The sequence below is a fragment of the Leptopilina boulardi genome, unplaced genomic scaffold, assembly GCF_019393585.1.
Source record: "Leptopilina boulardi isolate dan_hultmark-lab unplaced genomic scaffold, ZJU_Lbou_2.1 LbouV2_248, whole genome shotgun sequence".
In the NCBI taxonomy this organism is placed as follows: domain Eukaryota; kingdom Metazoa; phylum Arthropoda; class Insecta; order Hymenoptera; family Figitidae; genus Leptopilina; species Leptopilina boulardi.
In genome coordinates, this window is record NW_026137805.1 from 1,459,531 (window position 1) to 1,479,960 (window position 20,430).

General features: G+C 30.0%; 1 protein-coding gene across 1 annotated transcript in view; it reads left to right on the top strand.

Moving 5' to 3' along the window:
• The first annotated feature begins 520 nt into the window (after positions 1–520).
• LOC127280556 (uncharacterized) overlaps positions 521–20,430 on the top strand; it is a 37,868-nt gene continuing 17,958 nt past the window's right edge. Inside the window, exon 1 of the mRNA XM_051303611.1 lies at positions 521–1,104. The gene's annotated coding sequence lies outside the window, so the exon portion shown is untranslated. The remainder of the gene's footprint in view (positions 1,105–20,430) is intronic.

The window sequence follows — 20,430 nt, forward strand, 5'->3', positions numbered from 1 at the left end:
AGTGAAGCGGTTTTCACACAAAGTGTGTTTTATATTAATGATGAATAAATATAACATTAACAAAAACAGTAATTTTACCCCAATCTTAGTTTTGATAGTTAACTCCTTCATCTTGAGTTTCGAGGTTATATTTATAATTTTTCTATTCTTTTCTTTCGATTTCATTTACATTTTCTTCTTTTATTTGTAATTACTTCCTAGTTAAAATTATATTTTATTTTATAATATTATATATAGGTAGTGATTTAATATATAGAGCAAACTTTTGTTAAAGAATTTTTTTTTTAAATATTAATTGCCAATTGAAGACTTCTATAAATAATTATCAATTAAGAATCGTTGTGGGAAAGGGTTGTAAGTATAGCATATATAGGATATTTTTCCCACCCAACTTCTCGCATCTCTTTCAAGATCGCTTTTGCTTATGTTTATCGTGATTCCGCGTGTTGTTCCGAGAGCTCCTCCAACCGGTCAAACTCCACGCGAGGCACGCCGGAATCGCAACGAACCAGTCACATTCGAATCGGGCTAGCGCGAGTACGTCGGCGCACCTTCTCGCGCTCGCCTTTGAATTTTGCAGTGAGAGCGTCACATATATATATATATATATATAAATGCTTTGCCCATGAAATCACGCGTTTACGAAATTCCTAAAATATCTATACACAATATTTTAAGAAACAAAAAAAAAAAAAATTAAAATATTTTTGTGAATATTGTTATTTTATATAAATTATTACATATTTTGTAAATTAAAAACAAAATAAACGATCGTGGTACAATTATTTGACTGGGACAACTTTCGCCCTCTTTTGGAACATTTTGTAGTGGGACACTTCTTAAAATACTGGACAATATTCTACATGTATATAAAAATTTTAGTGTGTTGTGGGTGTTTGTGCACGCGAGTGTTTTAGTGCGTTGCGAGAGCTTTTTTCAAAAAGGTTAGAAAGTGCGCATTTATATAAACATTTTGAGAATATTTATATATATATATTTGTTGGATTTTCATGTTTCTCAACGAGGTGCAAAAAATAGGGGTTTGACTACCTTGGTGCTGTGACAATCGCCTTAATACGGCCCGTTATGGATTCCCAGTCGAAGGTATGTTTATATTTTATTTTTTTATATGTATGTACATATATTATATTATCTATTTATTTATTTAATATTATATTATTATATTATAATTATAGTTATCCCGTTAGTAGTTTTCTACTAATGAAAGAGTGCGTATTCGTTTATCAATTGAATTAGTAACAGTTTTGACTAATTTTTAGTAAAAACTACTAATTGCTAGTAGAAAACTACTAATTCATGGAGTAAATCGGCTTACTAATTTGAAATAGTAAAAAATACGATTTACTCCATGAATTAGTAGTTTTCTACTAGCAATTAGTAGTTTTTACTAAAAATTTGTCAAAACTGTTACTAATTTAATTGATAAACAAATACGCACTCTTTCATTAGTAGAAAACTACTAATTTAGATTTAGAGAGTATAATATTTATAAAAATTAATACTTATTGATTTTATGTATGTGCCACTCTCTGAAGAAAGGGATCTAAAAAGCAAAAAATTTTAGGTTATGATTTGAAATTTTTAAGTGAAAATAAACAAAGAGAATGAACATAACCTATAATTCTATTGCTTCTTAGGTCCCTTTCTTTAGAGCGCGTCACTTATAAGTATAATGCTATTATTTTTAATAATATGTTTTTTATTAATTTATTACTTTTATAAATATTTTAGTTTTTTATTTTTATTATTATTATTATTATTATTAAATTAATATAATTAATTGATAATAACAAAGAAAATAGAAAACATAGGTCCAATATTAACGTTATTTTATTTTTTTGTTGACGATTACATTGTCTTGCTACTACCGTCTACTACTACTGAAAAGTAGTAATAGTCAATGAGTCTAGTAATAAACTGCTTTTTCCCCTTATTACTATATTATACTCCAAAAATTACTTCTTTTTAAAGTATCCATATAACAATATTAATTAAAGAAGAATTTTTTAAATATTTACTTTAGGTTTTTACGATAATTAGATATAATGTTGGTTTATAAATAATAATATTATTATTATTATTATTATTATTAAAGTAATATTAACTCTATAATAATATTTCGTGACTTTATATTTTACCAACTTTTTAAAAATTACTTGATTATTATTTTTAAATGTTATCACATTAAAACTTTATTCATGAAAGAGAAATTTAGAGACTGCTTTGACCACGTCTCTGTGAGTGACTATAAAATGTGGAGATTTACGACTTAAACTAGTGTATATATATATATATGTATGGGAAGTGAGTGGATATTATAAGACGAAGTAGAAATTTAATTTAGAATTTAGTATGATCATTTTTATGGGTGGAAAAAATGAGACATTATAATTCCCCTCTTGTAAAACATTAATGTTCAATTTCTTAATCATCTCACTTGCGCTTGTTACAATGTAAAATTTTAGAATTTTTTAAAATTCATTCAATATGATACTATTTCTGGATTCAAGAAGGTTCAAAAGAGGGTCAAAATAGGTTCAAATAAGGTTTAAAGTAGCTTCAATGTAGGTTCAATAGGGTTTGAAGTAGGTTCCAGATAGTCTCAATGCAGGTTAAAGGTAGGCTCAATGCAGGTCTAAAGTAGGTCCAATGTGGGTTTAATACAGGTTGAAATAGGTACAAATTAGGGTCGAAATTGGTTCAATATAGGTCTAAAGTAGGTCCGAAGTAGGTTTAATATAGGTCGAATTAGGTACAAAATAGGTCTAAAGTAGGTATAAATTAGGTCCGAAGTAGATCCAAAGAAGGTTTAATATAGGTCGAATTAGGTACAAAATAGGTTTAAAGTAGGTATAAATTAGGTCCGAAGTAGATCCAAAGTAGGTTTAATATAGGTCGAATTAGATACAAAATAGGTCTAAAGTAGGTGTAAATTAAGTCCGAAGTAGATCCAAAGTAGGTTTAATATAGGTCGAATTAGGTACAAAATAGCTTCAAAGTAAGTTCAATGAAGGCCTAAAGTAGGTTCAATATAGGTCAAATTAGGTTTTAGAAAAGCTCAACGTAGGTACAATGTAGGTCCAATGTAAGTTGAATATGTCAAATTAGGTCCAAAGTAGAATCAAAATTACTTCAAGGTAGGTTCAACGTAGGTTCAATGAAGACTTAAGACAGATCCAATTTAGGTTTAAATTATATTTAATTAAGACCAAAGTAGGGTCAAAATAGGTTCAAAGTAGGCTTATAGGAGGTCTTAAGTAGGTCCAATGCAGTCCAATGGTTCACTATAGGTCGATTTAGGTCTAAAGTAGAATCAAAGTAGGTCCTATTATATTAATGGTAGATTACAGATTGAAAATGTTTCAAAGCAAGAAAAATGCGAAAATTGTTTTATCTTTCATTTTTGCGCGATCATTTTTCAATTGAAATGTACCGTTTTCTCGATGAAGCTAGAGCTAACTTCTTTAAAGATAGAAAGAGATGCAATAGTGTGCCTTATTAGGTGAAACGTATAATTAATCATAAGGCTATCGTTATATCAGCACATAGGATGTTAATAATGTAGGATATAGAAATAATGCGGAGAATTTAATACATTCTCACTGTGGGTCGTTACACCTCATATAGTACAGGACCAGAAGGTCTTGAGGCATCATAGTTTTAGATATTGATCTTAACCTCATATATAGTGGCATCATTTTTCAATATGGTCCTTTCAAGTTCAAGTTCATTAACTTCATCATATATCTGTTAAAAGAAAATTATATAATTGTCAAGAACTGATGAAATATCCAAGGAAATTTATTTTTATGCATTTAAAAATTAATTACATTTTTAATTAATTTTTTTTTTCAAATTATTTTAAATTTAAAAATTAAATTATAAATATCTCAAAATACAGTATTTAGTGATGAATATGAAATTGTTTTTTTTTTTATTGTTAATTTGAAATTTTTTTTCCTTTATTTCATTTCTTCGTTTTTTGTGGTTTAAAAAAATGAACACCTGCATTTTGTTTCGGTGACTATAAAACTTTTCCCAGATTATATTTATAAAAATATACTCTCGCGGTCAGGTGCTCGATTATGAACGTTAATTTATCCAAATTAATTATAATTAGTGAATATAACGAGTGCCGCTTCGTCGAATGAGACAATATTATTGCCGATAAGCTAATTGATAGTGATTAAAAAAAAAAAAAAATAATAAAATAAAGTACCACCAAAAATTGTATACGCACGTATGACATTTTAAAAAACTACAAAAATGTCTAAAGACGAACATTTAAAGTTTTATATTGCCTCCACTTTCAATTATATCGAGAAAGGTCCTTTTAAAAATCAATTTATGATTATAAATTATTACCAGTCAAATGTAAATCATTGAAACACATTTTTTTCAGTATTTAAGTTTTTTCTTTTTCATTAAATTTAAATTGTAACAACAATTTTTAATAAAAAAAAAAAAAATGTTTTTTTAAGGGTTCGGAATATAATGATCATCCTCTATAATATTGAATTATTATTGAATTCTAATAATATTCAATTCGCGTTAACGGGGAGAAAAATTCATCTTTTGTCCTCTTGACACGCATTAATGTATACCGCGCGCATAATTTGTCCATAAATTATCGTTCGCGACTGTATTCTAATTTCTGAGCGTGGGTACAAACGGCTATTGCCAAGAGGGGCTTCTCTTATAATGCTGACTGGTTTTGGCTCTCCTCTCGGTATATAACGCTTTTGTAGGAATCATACTTTATGTCAAACCACAAATGGCTTAAATACTTTGCATATTACAAAACTTTAGATTTCACCAATATTTATTATCTCACCAAAACATGAGAGAGAGAGAGAGAGAAAAAAAAACACCACGTGTTAATTCTCATATTAATGTACCGTTATTAAAAGAAAATCTATTTTTTTTCGATATTTATTAAAATAAAATAATTCTCAATATACTATTTTTAAAGTATAACATGTTACTACCTTAAAAGTAATTAACTATTTTTTAAAGTAAAATGGTACTTTTTGTCCAAAAGTAACGAAGTCGGTAATATGTTACTATCTTTGAGTAACAGTAACAGTAACAGTAACAGTAACAGTAACAGTAACAGTAACAGTAACAGTAACAGTAACAGTAACAGTAACAGTAACAGTAACAGTAACAGTAACTATTTTTGAGCAATTCTAAAGTGTTATTTATTTCATATAAAATTTAAGCTACTGTGTTACTTTTTGTCCACAAATATATCAGATCAATAGTTTTAATGATTGTATTTTTTTTTTGCCTTTGAAAACAGTTTAATTAAGTGAATTTGCATATTTCTCATTAAGACCGGATAAAAATGTTCTATAGACCCCCAATTGGAATGTGATAATGAGTTTTTTCCGGTAGTTCGTCAATGGCTCTTATTCCTTATCACACTTTTATGTTGCCGTAGATGGTCTGCAATTGATTTACGATTGAGCCTTAAAAATCAATGTGTGCGTGAGTGTGTGTTGTATATTACGCGCATAGAAAAAAGTTATGTCGCTCAATTCACACCTGCGCGGGGCTATCTTTCTCTCTCTTACTTACTCTTTCAATTTCTGCGATCGTATATATCAGCTCTCGATAGTTATTCTTGATTTAATGATAGGCATTGAATCTTGAAAAGGAAGTGCACACGTGAAAGACATGAAAATTAATAATCCTTAATTATTATATGAGAAAAACGGAAAATTATAGTTGTTTCATATCAACTACATTGAGTTTTATTGCTCAAGTAATTATTTTCTTCATATTCATTATTATGTGAATAGTAATCAAATTATATGCGCAACGCAAATTTTAATAGTAAATTACAGTATATAACATAAATAAGAAAATTGTAATTAGTTTTGTATTTATTTATAAAAAACTATAAACTTTTCTTGAACCTAAATTAAACCTACTTTGAACCTTAATTAAAACTAACTTTAACCAAAAATAAAAACTGCCTTTAATATATATCAAAACTATCTTTAAAACCTAAATTTAATCTGCCTTGAACTTAAATTAAAACTACCTTTAACCAAGAATAAAAACTACCTTAAACTTAATTTAACCCTTTGTCAAACTTTTCTCTTAAATGGGTGTATTCTTCTATATTACTGATACCTTTCTTCACTGCGGCTTAAAATGGCCTTTTGAATTGAATATAAAAACCTATAATTATTATATGCAATGAGATGAAAAACTTTTTTTACTTCATATAATTTTTATATATGAATGTATTGTACATACTGCAAGTAAATTGCTATTTAAAACATGAAAGACGCAACTTTGGATAATTTTCAAGTTGCGTGCGTATGGATCACGATTTTTGCATCCCTATAATTTTCCCGGAGATCATTGGGGTCGATCTTCCCAAAAGATTTCATATTTTGCAATCTTACACATAATGCACATATATATATACATGTATAACTGCTTTTGTGAATTCGCCAAACCCACACGTCACGCCCTGAAATTTCATTTCACTAATGATCGACTGCAACGCCTTCATTTTTAAATTAAAGTGGAATTTTTGAACCTTGGCATGTCGATTATTCCAGGATCTCCGATTGGCTCGACAATTTTACATGAGATATATATAAAAAAAAATTCATATTAATATAACGTTTTTATGAGCTGCAAATTTAATTTATGATAAAGACTCATTTTAAGAGAAAGTTTTTCACATATATATATAAATATGAGACTCGATAAATTTCGTGCACAATGAATAAATAAATAAAACAATTTTTACATGCCTAATTTTGTTTGTAACTTACAATTTTAAGTGTTATTATAACATGGCTGTAGATTGAAATTACATTGACGACCTTCCGTTTTTATCTTTAGTATTTACAATTTTCAGGTTAACTTTTTTAAAATATTTTTTATCCTACTTTAAACCTGTATTGGACCTAGTATAATTCTATTTTTATCCTACTTTTAAGTTACATTGAATCTATATTAAACCTTCTTTAATTTTACCCTAAAACTACGTTAAACCTACTTTAATCCTATTTATAAATTTTTCAATTTTAAGATTTCAAAATTTTCAAGATTTTTTTACGTTAATGAAATAAATTTATAAACACATATTTTTAGAATAGAGAATAAAGTGTAATTGGTGAAAATTCCTTTGTCACCGGAAGCCCCCCTTCTCGCACTATATTTCCCCCTTCTCGATAATAATTACCGTACCGAGAGAACTGATTATTATGTGCGACCTTAAATTATTCAAATATGTTTGCTACCTGCCACTTATAAAGTAAATATCGATTCATGCGTACGATATATATATATATGGGACGTTTCACGTTAAGCGGGCCACCCCGATGGCCAAAATTGAGAGCTTCCAAAAAAATCGCTTATACCCAAAAATTATTCATATATATAAGTACTTTCAAAAAATATGTGGCCTTTTGAAAAATCCAATATGGCGGCCCTAATATAACCTACAAATGTGCCTAAAATTAAAAAAAGCGGCCTAAAAGTGCTAATAAAAAGGGATTAAATGAGGAAATCACCTATGTATTGGCGGTAAAATTAGCACTAGGATACATACTTTGTATTCCGCAAGCAATACCGGTAATTTGATATTAATTTTCAGAAAATAAATATGGCGGATCCAATATGGTGGAAAAAAAATTTTAAAATGCATCGGATTTGCTTGAAAGTTGTTACTCGGGGGTTTCTGAGGTCGCTGCTGCCGAATCTGATGTTAATTTTCAGAAATTCAAAATGGCGGATCCAATATGGCGGACAAAAAATTTTTTTAATTCATCAGATTTCGTTGAAAGTTGTTACTCGGGGGTTTTTGGGGTCGCTGATACCGAATCTATTGTTAATTTTCAGAAATTCAAAATGGCGGATCCAATATGGCGGACAAAATTTTTTTTAATTCATCAGATTTCGTTGAAAGTTGTTACTCGGGGGTTTTTGGGGTCGCTGATACCGAATCTATTGTTAATTTTCAGAAATTCAAAATGGCGGATCCAATATGGCGGACAAAAATTTTTTTAATTCATCAGATTTCGTTGAAAGTTGTTACTCGGGGGTTTTTGGGGTCGCTGATACCAAATCTATTGTTAATTTTCAGAAATTCAAAATGGAAGATCCTATATAGCAGACAAAAAATTTTTTTAATCAAATGATTCGGTTGAAAGTTGTTACTAGGGGGTTTATGGTGTCGTTGATAAAGTATCTAATATTGGTTTTTGGTTTTTAGAAAGTTTTATATGGTGCGTTAAAAAAATATTTTTTCTTAGTTTGCCCCGTGTAGAAAATTCCTCCATGAGGAAGCAAAAATTAAAAAACATCAATTACTTCATCCTCAATTGGTTTAATAATTATCTAATTAAGTTATTATTGATATTTATTAATTTTTTACGGCGCGCCTTGAAAAATTAATTTATGTAAAAAATAAAGAATTTTCGTGAATTTATTTTGCCGAATATTTGGTTTAATGAATATTATTAGACTCTTTTTTAGCCTAAGTTAATTTCAATATTTGTTTACATGTTTTAAATTTTCATACTCATTATATGAAAAGATCTTGAAAATTATTTAAATAAAGTATTAAAAAGTAAAGGAAACAAATAAAGAAATTTTTATCCACAACAATTATTATGTATTATTATTATTATTTAAATCTTGACGTTAAGTTTGTGTTTCGAATGTAGTTTAAATTGCGCGCGCCATTTGTTTAATTTACGCTGTTGTCTGGTAGATGTCGATCATGATTGTATTCATTTCTATCTCGCAACTGACATTGAACCTCAATACATTAAATAGACGTGCTTTTGTGGCTATTCTTTTTTACGTCGTTAACCATTGACGATTATTTAGTGTATATACCTTCGTAATTTCTACTACGTTGTAGGTTTGTTTCGAATTTCAGTTTTTTCTAATTTTCAGAGGATAAAAAAATTTTTTTTTGTTCTTTGTTTTTTTAAAACACTGAATATTGACTTCGGACACATTTGAATCAGTCCTTTTTAGGACTAAAATAAGTAGTTTTATAAAACTATTTTCTTTTTGAATTATAACATTTTTTTCCCTTATTTTGCAGATTTTTTAATAATACAGAATATTTATTTCAGATAAATATTTCAATCAGTCCTTTTCAGGACTAAATAAATAGTTGACTAAATAAATAGACCCCAAGAACCCCCGAGTAACAACTTTCAACGAAATCTGATGAATTAAAAAAAATTTTGTCCGCCATATTGGATCCGCCATTTTGAATTTCTGAAAATTAACAATAGATTCGGTATCAGCGACCCCAAAAACCCCCGAGTAACAACTTTCAACGAAATCTGATGAATTAAAAAAAATTTTGTCCGCCATATTGGATCCGCCATTTTGAATTTCTGAAAATTAACAATAGATTCGGTATCAGCGACCCCAAAAACCCCCGAGTAACAACTTTCAACGAAATCTGATGAATTAAAAAAATTTTTGTCCGCCATATTGGATCCGCCATTTTGAATTTCTGAAAATTAACATCAGATTCGGCAGCAGCGACCTCAGAAACCCCCGAGTAACAACTGTCAAGCAAATCCGATGCATTTTAAAATTTTTTTTCCACCATATTGGATCCGCCATATTTATTTTCTGAAAATTAATATCAAATTACCGGTATTGCTTGCGGAATACAAAGTATGTATCCTAGTGCTAATTTTACCGCCAATACATAGGTGATTTCCTCATTTAATCCCTTTTTATTAGCACTTTTAGGCCTCTTTTTTTAATTTTAGACACATTTGTAGGTTATATTAGGGCCGCCATATTGGATTTTTCAAAAGGCCACATATTTTTTGAAAGTACTTATATATATGAATAATTTTTGGGTATAAGCGATTTTTTTGGAAGCTCTCAATTTTGGCCATCGGGGTGGCCCGCTTAACGTGAAACGTCCCATATATATATATATACAACCAAATCTATGATTAACGCTCCGCTTTTATTGGATCAATTCATTTTGTATGTGTGTGTGTGTGTTACATAAATTTTTTTTTACTTTTTTTCGTGATATTATAACGATGGGCTTTACTTGACATTTTTGTAAATTGCCGCAATTATCTTTTCGAATCCTTTAACTCAAACATGAAATTATCCCGAAAACAAATGTTACAAGTGAAAGAAGCACATATCAGGATTACGCACATATAATTACATGATACATCTCAGGGAATTTATGTATATCGCGCAACAACAATTTTCATGAAATCTTATATAAAAATACCGTTTTTCATTTTGAGACTGTGTATAAAAATTAAATCAATTAATTTTAAGTTTTTCTCATTATAAATGTGTAATTTTTTTTGTTAAAGTTTATATTTTTAAGATGATGGTAATTTTTCTTGTTTATTTAGCAATATTTCACAGGAATATTTAGGCAAAATTGCACTGCAATATTCCTGCAGGGGGACATAAAATTGCAGTAGTAATATTGCCGTGACATATTCGCAATATTGTGGCAATATGTTGTGTTATTTGAAATGTCGAAGAAAAATAGTAATCGAAAAAAAATTACTGAGTTTAAAAAAAAACTAAAAGTCTCAAATGTTAAAATAATTTTGTTTTGTTACTGGAAAAGTAGTGGCCGAATTTAGATAATTATTAAGCAATTAAGCTCATTTTTATTCATCATTAATATAAAACAACCTTTTTTTCTTTCCTCACTGCGATAACTTAGTTTATCTCCTTTCAAAATTGAAGTTATTTTTATTCATCATTAATATAAAGCAAACTTTTTTTTCTTTCCTCACTGCGATAACTTAGTTTATCTCCTTTCAAAATTAAAGTTATTATTATTCATCATTAATATAAAACAACCTTTTTTTCTTTCTTCACTGCGATAATATAGTTTATCTTCTTTTATCATGTCAGGATTATCTGAAAAAAAATTAAAAAATTAATTATTAATTTTAATTATTAAATAACTTTTTAAAATTTAATTACTTTAATAGTTTACCTTGCGTACAATATTTGGGGTGTTAAAACGCTTCTTAAAAGCAACTCTGGCAATTTATTTGATTTGATATAAAAAGCCGTTTTACGCTCCTATGGGGTCGTGGCAGGGGGTCTTGTGACTTCTCGCAAAGATTCGCTTCTCGAAGTAGATTGGTAAAAAGTGGGAATAACGCGCCTGACTGGCGCTGCCTGCGCCTCTGCCAATCGACAATGGCGATCACGTGTGCGCCTTTAAAAGATGTATATATATATACGTGTGTGAGTGTTTCACTGCCAAAGATGGAAAAAGGGGATGAAGGAAGGGATGCTTCTCGCATGAATGGGGGACTCCATTCATGTATACGCACACAAAACGAACTGCTTTCGTTATTGGTTGATTCTAGTGCGTCTCGTTGCTTTCCATTGCGCTTTATTTGTCTGCATCAATACATACATATACACACATATATATATATCCTCCATTATATACAATTGACTAGCGCACATGTTGTGACGTTGGTGTTTAGGTACCTGCAGGTCTTCTGGATAAACAATGGGTTAGGATTTATTTATTTTTTCAGCCGAGCGCCGTACACACCGCGGTCACGGTCACGCATCTAATTGTCCTATACGCTTACGCACATAGCGCGGGGGTCCCGACGCTTAACGAGGTCTTTTATATAATATTCTTTAAATGGAATCATCACTGAAATTCAAATTCCACTATTTAATTGTATGACATTTGTATGTATAGAGATTGGTTTTTTCAAAATTTCTTTAAAAATCAAATGTTTGACATTTTAAAACGCTAGAATTTTCCAAAAATTAAATACAACTTTAAGAAAATAAAATACTTTCGTAGAAAAAAATACGTGAAAATAGTCATCCGGATAAATTACAAATGTTACAGGTGCCTTTATTGTTTTTATCACCATTTCAACGGGATGAGAGAAATTTTTAAATAGGTTCCTTTTATAAAAAAAACTTAAAAAGAACAATTTTTCTTTTGGATAATTAAAAAAATTTTCTGTACAGCAAAAAAAAAAGGGAGGGTATTTGAAAGAAATTTTTTAAGTTAGAAAATGATATCCATTATTGTATAAAAGGGAAATAGAAAGAAGGGTAATAATTTTTGAGAAGTCTTGATTTCTTGAAAAGGACTGTCGTTTTCCACGGTCATTAACGTCGATCATATATAGCTGAACGGGCACACAAAGAGAGCTCACGACTATTTCTTGAATCAATGAAGAAAGACGCGGACTCTTGGAAGCAATGATGATGATGCCTATTTTCATCTTTGGAGTTACAATTAGTTGACCATTTCTGGCAAGTTTTACGACAATATTTCAGCGATGTGAGTTAATGAACGTATACGCCTACCTCTCGAGATCAACTACTCTCTTGCCGCTCTATTACCATTAATATTTTCAATGTTCTTTCAAGATATATATTATCTACATGAAATATTTTAATAATATTTTATAAGTATCTGTTTTTTTTGGGGGAAATTTTTTCTTAAAGGCGTTTTTATTTAAAACTAAATATTTTTCTAAAATATATATTTAACTTGGCAGGAAATTGATTCTATATTAGAAGAATTGATGTGTATTTTTCAGATACAAATGTACTTTATATACTGGTACTGCATATACATATATATATATATTGAGCAAGTTGCTTTCGTTCGAAGTTGCAGTCTCGACTTATATGGCATAAGGGCCCGTACCATTGCATATGTGTATTTGAACAGCGTTCTTTCATTGCGTGCGTGCACGAAACAAAAGTTGGGGCGCGCGCGGTTTGATGAATGGAGCAAAAGAGCGGATCGGAACGCGTGGGTAGCCAGTGCCATACAGTGGAATCGTGAAAAGATCTCCTCTCATGGAAGATTCCGTGTCGAGATCCGGCTTTATTGCATATATTGATTGTCCTTCGACAAAAGATTCCTTATCCAATATATATATATATCGAAAAAAAGAAGCAGGTCGTCGCTCTCGAAATTATTTTTTGTTTTAAAGCTGAAATCACAAGGAGGGGTAAAATTTTTGTAACTAGACTTTGAGTGAAAGGACAAACTATCTCACATATTCATGATCTAGTTACAAAGACGCTTTACGCCTTTATGTGAATTCACCCTTAAAATTTTTCCGATTATTAAGCAGTTAAGCTCATTGTTATTCATCATTAATATAAAACAAACTTTTATTCTTTCTTCACTGCTTCTTTCTTCAAAATGGAAATGTTAGGAATATCTGTAAAAAAATGAAAAATTAATTATTATAAAGTCACTAAATTTTCACTAGAGCAGGTAATTGAAGGACAGCAAGAATGTAATATTAAAAATACTTTTCAAAATCAGGAAATTAAATAAAATTCCCTAGATATTAGTTCCTATGGAATGATGTAATTATTTCCAGCTGAAAAATTCCGTAGTACTTAACCTCTTTTCACGTGAAATACGCGGACATATAAATTTTTTAAAAGCACTCTCTTAGTGGAATTTGCAAAAGGATATCAGTGACTTTTTTTTCGGCAGTCCATGTTCCTCTGTCTGATTTGTTAGCTCCATTATATATCCTCCATTCGAGGCCTAAAAACAGTGAAAAAAAACGAGGTCAAATAAGTAAAGTGCACCTGTGGACCCAAAGCACTTTTGTAGTATATATTGTCTCTGATGAAAAAGTTGCACTTCACGGTGCGCGGAGATCGACGAGAGGGAGTCGCGAATTCCATGCGCCGGAAAAGAAGTTGAGAATGTCGAGAAGGTCGTTTTCTTTATAGACTAAAGACAACGAGTTCCCAAGTGTATTTCGTATAGATATATATATATATGTTTGTGTGTTTATTTATTTGTACTTGAGACCATTATTCGGAAAGATAATGCGACAAAATCGCGAGAATGTTGGAGTTTGATCAATGAAGACCAAATGGTACTATAAAGGACCAACCTTCAATAGATCATGAGTTTCTTCTTTAAAACCAATTCTTTACAAAACTTTATTGCAACTTTGTTGAAATTAAGGGAATTTATGTTCGGTGTTTTTTTTTGATTTTGTAAAATAGTAAATCAGAGTATAGAATTTAATTAATTCAACTAAAGTACAAAAAAAATAGTTTTCTCCATGTATAGATTTTGACCTGAAAAATTAGTAGATAATTGCTAATTTGTCCGTGGCAATTGTCAAGATATTGGATTTGGTATGAATCTATCTAATTACTTGTCAGCAAATAAAAAAAAAAAAAAAAAAGTGCTTCATCAATGGTCCATTAATTTTCCTGGGCATAGTCGTTATTTCCTTATAGAAGCACTTTAGAAATTTTTCCCTTATGTACATATATATACACACGACTTGTATATCCAACGCGCGACTTGCGTGTACAAACCGTTTGATTCTCTTTATGGAATAGTTCTTCCGAGATATACGTTGGAATTTCACCTTTTGGGACATGCTCTTTAGTAAAGCAACCGTGTGTTGTTATCCCAAATTCAGAAGCCGAAGAATATGTATAGGTATTTCCAGTTTCAATATCTTTTATGTATGGAGGAAAAAAGACGACTTTTTTTGTTAATTACGTTTTTCAAACAACAAAAAAATAATTAGATAACATATTTTTCAATTTAATTCACTTCTATAATTGTTTAATTAAATTATTGGGTAATTTTTAGGTTAGGAATCTCGTGAATTGGCAATGAGTAAAAGTGTCATATTTAGGACGTTTCAGTATAGATTACATATATGGTAATTTACTTTCCAAACCCTGGTGACTTATACATCTTTTGTCAAAAATTTTCTTTTCTTTACATTTTTCGAAATTGGTTGTCCGCATTAGTCAAATTGTGGACAACCAATTAAATTTGCATTTCGGAAAATACAAAGAAAAGAAAATTTTTGACAAATTGTGATACTTCTATAATAATTTTATTAGTTCGTGGTGTATTAGTTATAGTACGTCACGAACTAATAAAATTATTATAGAAGTGACACGACTTTTCAAAATGCCATCAATGAGGGGAAAATGATCATGTCAATCGATGAGTAACGGAATTTTTTTTTTGTATATATCTCGCTGTGTATATGTTACTGTTTCTTGAGAGGTACATTTGTCAAATTTCACTTACGGGATTTGGCGATATCTTATTTGCTTTTGGGTCCCCATGTGCAAGTTGAGATAACGAAGTCGCTCGTTATAAAAGAAGAAATTGGAATTGTGAATGAGGTTTAGCTTTATGGCTATTCTGGACAGCACTTTTGGCTCATTATTATCTCTTGTGTGTCCATTTTAATCAGAAATTCATTCGGCGGGTATATAATCCATCACTTTTTTTTTTGGAACATGTATACAATATCTGTACCTTGTCGCAAACGACGTGAAATTGCATATGGCCTCCGAAAATATACTGTTGAAAAACAGGTGTATACGTGAAAATAGAATTTTAGGGAAACTTTACATATAACTATATGTATATTTACTTAACTTTATTCTGGCGAAACAACAAGATTTCATCACTCACTTTCGCGCTCATTTGAACATACATCAACGTTATCAAAAACAATTTTGTATTTAAATAAATTTTTCGCATTTTTTCACAGTGAGCTTGAACCAATTTTAAATAAAAATGTTTTGTGAAATAACAGTTTTTTTGCTGTTGTTTCCAATTTTGAAAAGTCGTGATAACCTCTCAAAAGCGCCACTGGACAAAATTTGTTAAGGCTGTTCTACAATATTTTCTATATACCTTAAAAGCTAACGCACAATAGGTTCGCAAAAGCAAAGCATGAGTTAAGCTTTAAGGTATAGAAAATATTGTAGAACAGGCTTAACAAATTTTGTCCAGTGGCGCTTTTGGAAAGTTATCACCATACGCCATGAACTAATAAAATTATTGTAGAAGTGTAACGACTTTTTAAAACTCCATCAAACCAAAAGGATAAAATTATATGCAATTGTGTATAGTTCTAATTACATGTATTTTAGATGAAATTATTTTCATTGTATAACAAAAATTGCCCGAATGAATATAAAATATATATATAGTATATTGCGGATTCATTTAATGGAGATAAAGCGATCGTTTTATGATCTGTTCTGAAGGTGGTAACAACAGGAACCAGCCCACGTGATTTATCTTCGATCTGAATTCTTTTTGCGCCAGATGCCACGTTGCGAGTTGTACAATTCATCATGTTGAGCTCGCATTTTACCATTGGAAGGAGACATTATAGATGCTTCAATTTTTTGATTAACGAGTAAAGAGAGAAAGAAAATATAAAGAGAATAAGGTAACTTGATCGTTACAGGCCGATTTTTGAAGATAAGCTCTTTGAGAATTATTAATGGTTTGAATGTTTAAAAAGATGTTTATAAGTATATATTGCCTTTAAGTAAATACATATATATATACAACATTTAAGAAATTGCGTTTCCTTCGAACATATATATGAAAGATGTAAAGAGTGTATATATAACACTGAAGAAAGAGCGATCTAAGCAAAAATTTATAGATTATGTTTATTAAAAAAACAATTACCAAAAGAAAAATTCTATTATTAAATTATTTGATACATTTTTGCAAAATTCTGGCGAAATCTTTTTTTAACTCACTATATGTCTGATGTGGTGCGGTTTAGCTGTGTTAAAAATGAAATTCGTGCTATAAAAATAAACATGACCATTATTGTCGAACTTTGTGGATGAATATAAATTCTTTTCATAATAAATATAGGTATAAATATTATAATTTATAGTCGAAAGAAAGTATTCTAAATTTAAGAATACTATTTTTTAGCAAACTATTTAAATGTTATTTATTTTTAAATTTATAGTATTATGCGGTTCTTGAAATAAGTAAATATTTATACATTTAGAATATATTCTTAAAAAAAGGGTATTCAGTATTTCCTGATTCTCGGATATAAGTATATTCTAAATTTAAGTATATATTCTTTAATTTAGAGTATATTCTAAATTTAGAAATATATTCTTTAATTTACACGGAGAAAAAGAAAAAGTAATTTTTACTACTTTCAGAGTAAAACTGGACCAACTCGAAGTTTCTGCGCATCTCTGGCAATTTTTACTCCAAAAATAGTAAAATTTATTATTTCTGTAGTAAATTTTACTGTTTCCGTAGTAAGTTTTACTATTTCTAGAGTAAATTTTACTATTTTTGGAGTAAAAATTGCCAGAGATGCGCAGAAACTTCGAGTTGGTCCAGTTTTACTCTGAAAGTAGTAAAAGTTACTTTATAAAAGAAATCTTTTTTCTCCGTGTAGAAATATATATTTGTTTTAACAGTAAAATATACTAAATTTCAAAATAAATTGCATAAAAAATTATATAGTATATAGTATTTTGAGTATAGTAATAAATTTATACTTAAGAGGGGGAAATGAATTAAAAGCGCATGCGCGCGATATTGTAAACGTAGCGTAAAAGCGATAAATGGATAAAATCTTTTGAAACAACTGTCTTAAAGTAAAAATAAATACTGTATATATATATATACACGTAATATAGAGAGAAAAATGCATGTTACGAGAGGACAGACAGAGAAAGAGAGTGGGTGTTGGTATTTTCGTTCTAACCTAATTCAGTAGTTCTAGAGTTACGGGTGGTCAACCTAAATATAAAATCTAGCGCACGCATCACTATAAAATATACAAATTCAGTTAGACACGTCGGTGTCCATCCTCGCGCATATTCTTAATATGCTATGAATTATTTTTTTGGCACCACTCGGTACAATAATATATAATTTCATCTCTAAAAAACAATGTTCTTCGAAATATTACACACATTTTTCTTTATTCTCTTAAAATAAGAATACATTTTTTACATTGGGTATATATTACTTTTTAAGTACATTTTTTATTTAATAAAAAAGAAATAATCTCCAAATTAAGAGGAAATTTACTTTTCCGACATTTTTTTAGAAAATATAAAAAGGAATAAATTCAAAGATTTAAAAATTTATTCTCAATTTGAGAATATCTGTTTTTTTCCCACAAATATATTTATCATTCTCAATTCGATATTACACGTCTAATTAACTAATGTGAGTGAGACATATATACTATATAGTAGAGTAAAAAAAAAAAAAAATTGAAATGTCCATTCATCATATCGTAGCGAGAGTGTATAATCGTCTCAATGATCAGAAACACGCGATTAATTATTGATTAATTATTTTTTGCGCTGATGGTCGGTTAGTTGGGTTTACTTTAATGATCGGTGCGTGTTTTTTTTTTGAACCCATTTTTTTTCTCCATATATACATAAATCGCACTTGGGAAGAACCGAAAGGAAATATATATTATATGCCACGGGGCAAAATTGATCCTCATTACACGCGTAAAGGCGCTCGAGAAATTGCAATATATATATATATATTTTATAAACATGTAATAAACTATTATTGAATCTCATAAGTACCAAATTGACTATTGCGCATGAGCGGAAAGTCCCTGTAGCGAAAATTATTGTAAAGGAGCCTTTGGCTATTTGCTCTCTTTCTCTCTCTCTCCGTAAGTCACAACATAGTAGCCATATTTTCTTCAATTCTCGCGGATATATGGCGATCGGAGGAGGTATTCATAGGCAGCGGTGATTGTTCGGGAGGGAGAAATGAGGGCTGTCAAGCTCAACAGGGCCGTACAAGAATTATTATTCTCTTGTCCAATTATTATGGACAAGAAAAAAAATCTAGTTACAAAATTTGTCTCTTTACGCCAACATGTGAATTCAGCCTAATATCTAAAGGTGAATTCACATGAACGAGTAATTATAATTCTAGTCAACTACCGCACCCTGCTCTAGTGAAAATAGTGACTTTATAGTTAAAATTAAGTTACTCTAAAGTCACTAAATTGTCCCTAGAGCAGGGTGCGGTAGTTGACAAGAATTATGACAATAATTTTGTTTACTAGAAAAGTAGTAGCCGAATTTAGATTATTATTAAGCAGTTAAGCTCATTATTATTCATCATTAATATAAAACAACCTTTTATTCATTCTTCACTGCTTCTTCCTTGAAAATTAAAATGCACCGGGATTATCTGGAAAAAAAATTAATTATTTACTAATCAATAACTTTTTAAAATTTAATTACTGTAATATTTAATAGTCTACATACCTTGCGTGTCTAAAGGTGAATTCACATGTAAACGTAAAACAACAAATTTTCCAACTATGAGTGCAAGAAGGACAATTATATGTCTTTTATCTTTATCTCTTTCACAACGTTATAATTTGCCCAAAAATTTTTGAGTTTGAAAGTATGGCAATTTATTATTAATCATTTGCAAGAGAGAAATGTTGGATGGGACTTTTTTATAAGGTGATAATTACAACCTTTCGAAAAGTTTTGAGTAGATAGACATCGCGCGGCGATGATGAGAACGCGACGACCTGTTTGCGTGCGCGACAAACACACACTCATGAGTATGGGAGAAAAGAAATTTTTTAAAGGATCCTTCCGAAAGTCAAAACCTTGTGGAACTTAAATTGGATCGACAAAACAATCCTGACTGGCAAATATGTTAACATTGAATGAATAAAAAAAATTCTCCGCGCGCGTTTACATCAAGTCCCATGATCACACATAGATCTTTGTCCAATTGTGAGAGCGCCGAAATGGCACCGACACACATATTTTTCTTCAAATCGTTTGGCGGCAGAAATTTGTAACTGAACAACTATCTCGATTGCTTTTACCCCTCAAAGTGCAATTTTTATTCTCCTTCTTGCAAGGGAGGTTTTTTTCTGAATTTTTAGGTTATGTTCGCCTATGACATTTACTTTTTTGAATTTTAAGGTTATGTTCACATCTTTAGTTTTCTATTTCAAATTATTTTATAACATTCAAAAAAAAAATTTCTTTCGATAAAATTGCGATGTGAATCATTTTTATTCACACACAGAGAAGTAGAAATTTATATGTAAATAAATTAAAAAAGAAAAATCTTTTTTTCCCCCGAAGCTTATTTGATGGGATGGAGTTATGCGTCGCAGTGCATGGCCGCTGGTCTTTTCGAAAGTTTTATCCATTATTTTTTATAACCCCGAGATGGTTATAATATAACATAAATATTTTGCATATATATTTATGTATAAAACTGAGATAAAGTAATGAAAATGAAAAAAAAGAATGTGGAAAAAAATTTTTTTTTTTTTTAAAAAAAAGGGTTCTTGGAAATGTGCGATCCGTCACTGCTGCCGGGTGCAATCTGTCTTCTTGCATATCAATCATGCAAGTTAGTACAACCTCACCATACAGCGATTGGCAGTTTACTTCATGTTACATGAGTCCTTTCCCCCCAAACCTCTTTTCCACTCACTACTGTGTCCCACCTTCCCCCTCCTTTAGTATCATTTCCAGAACACCGGCAGCGAAACGAGAAAGAAACAAGAATGATGCATGGCTTCCATATGCACAATT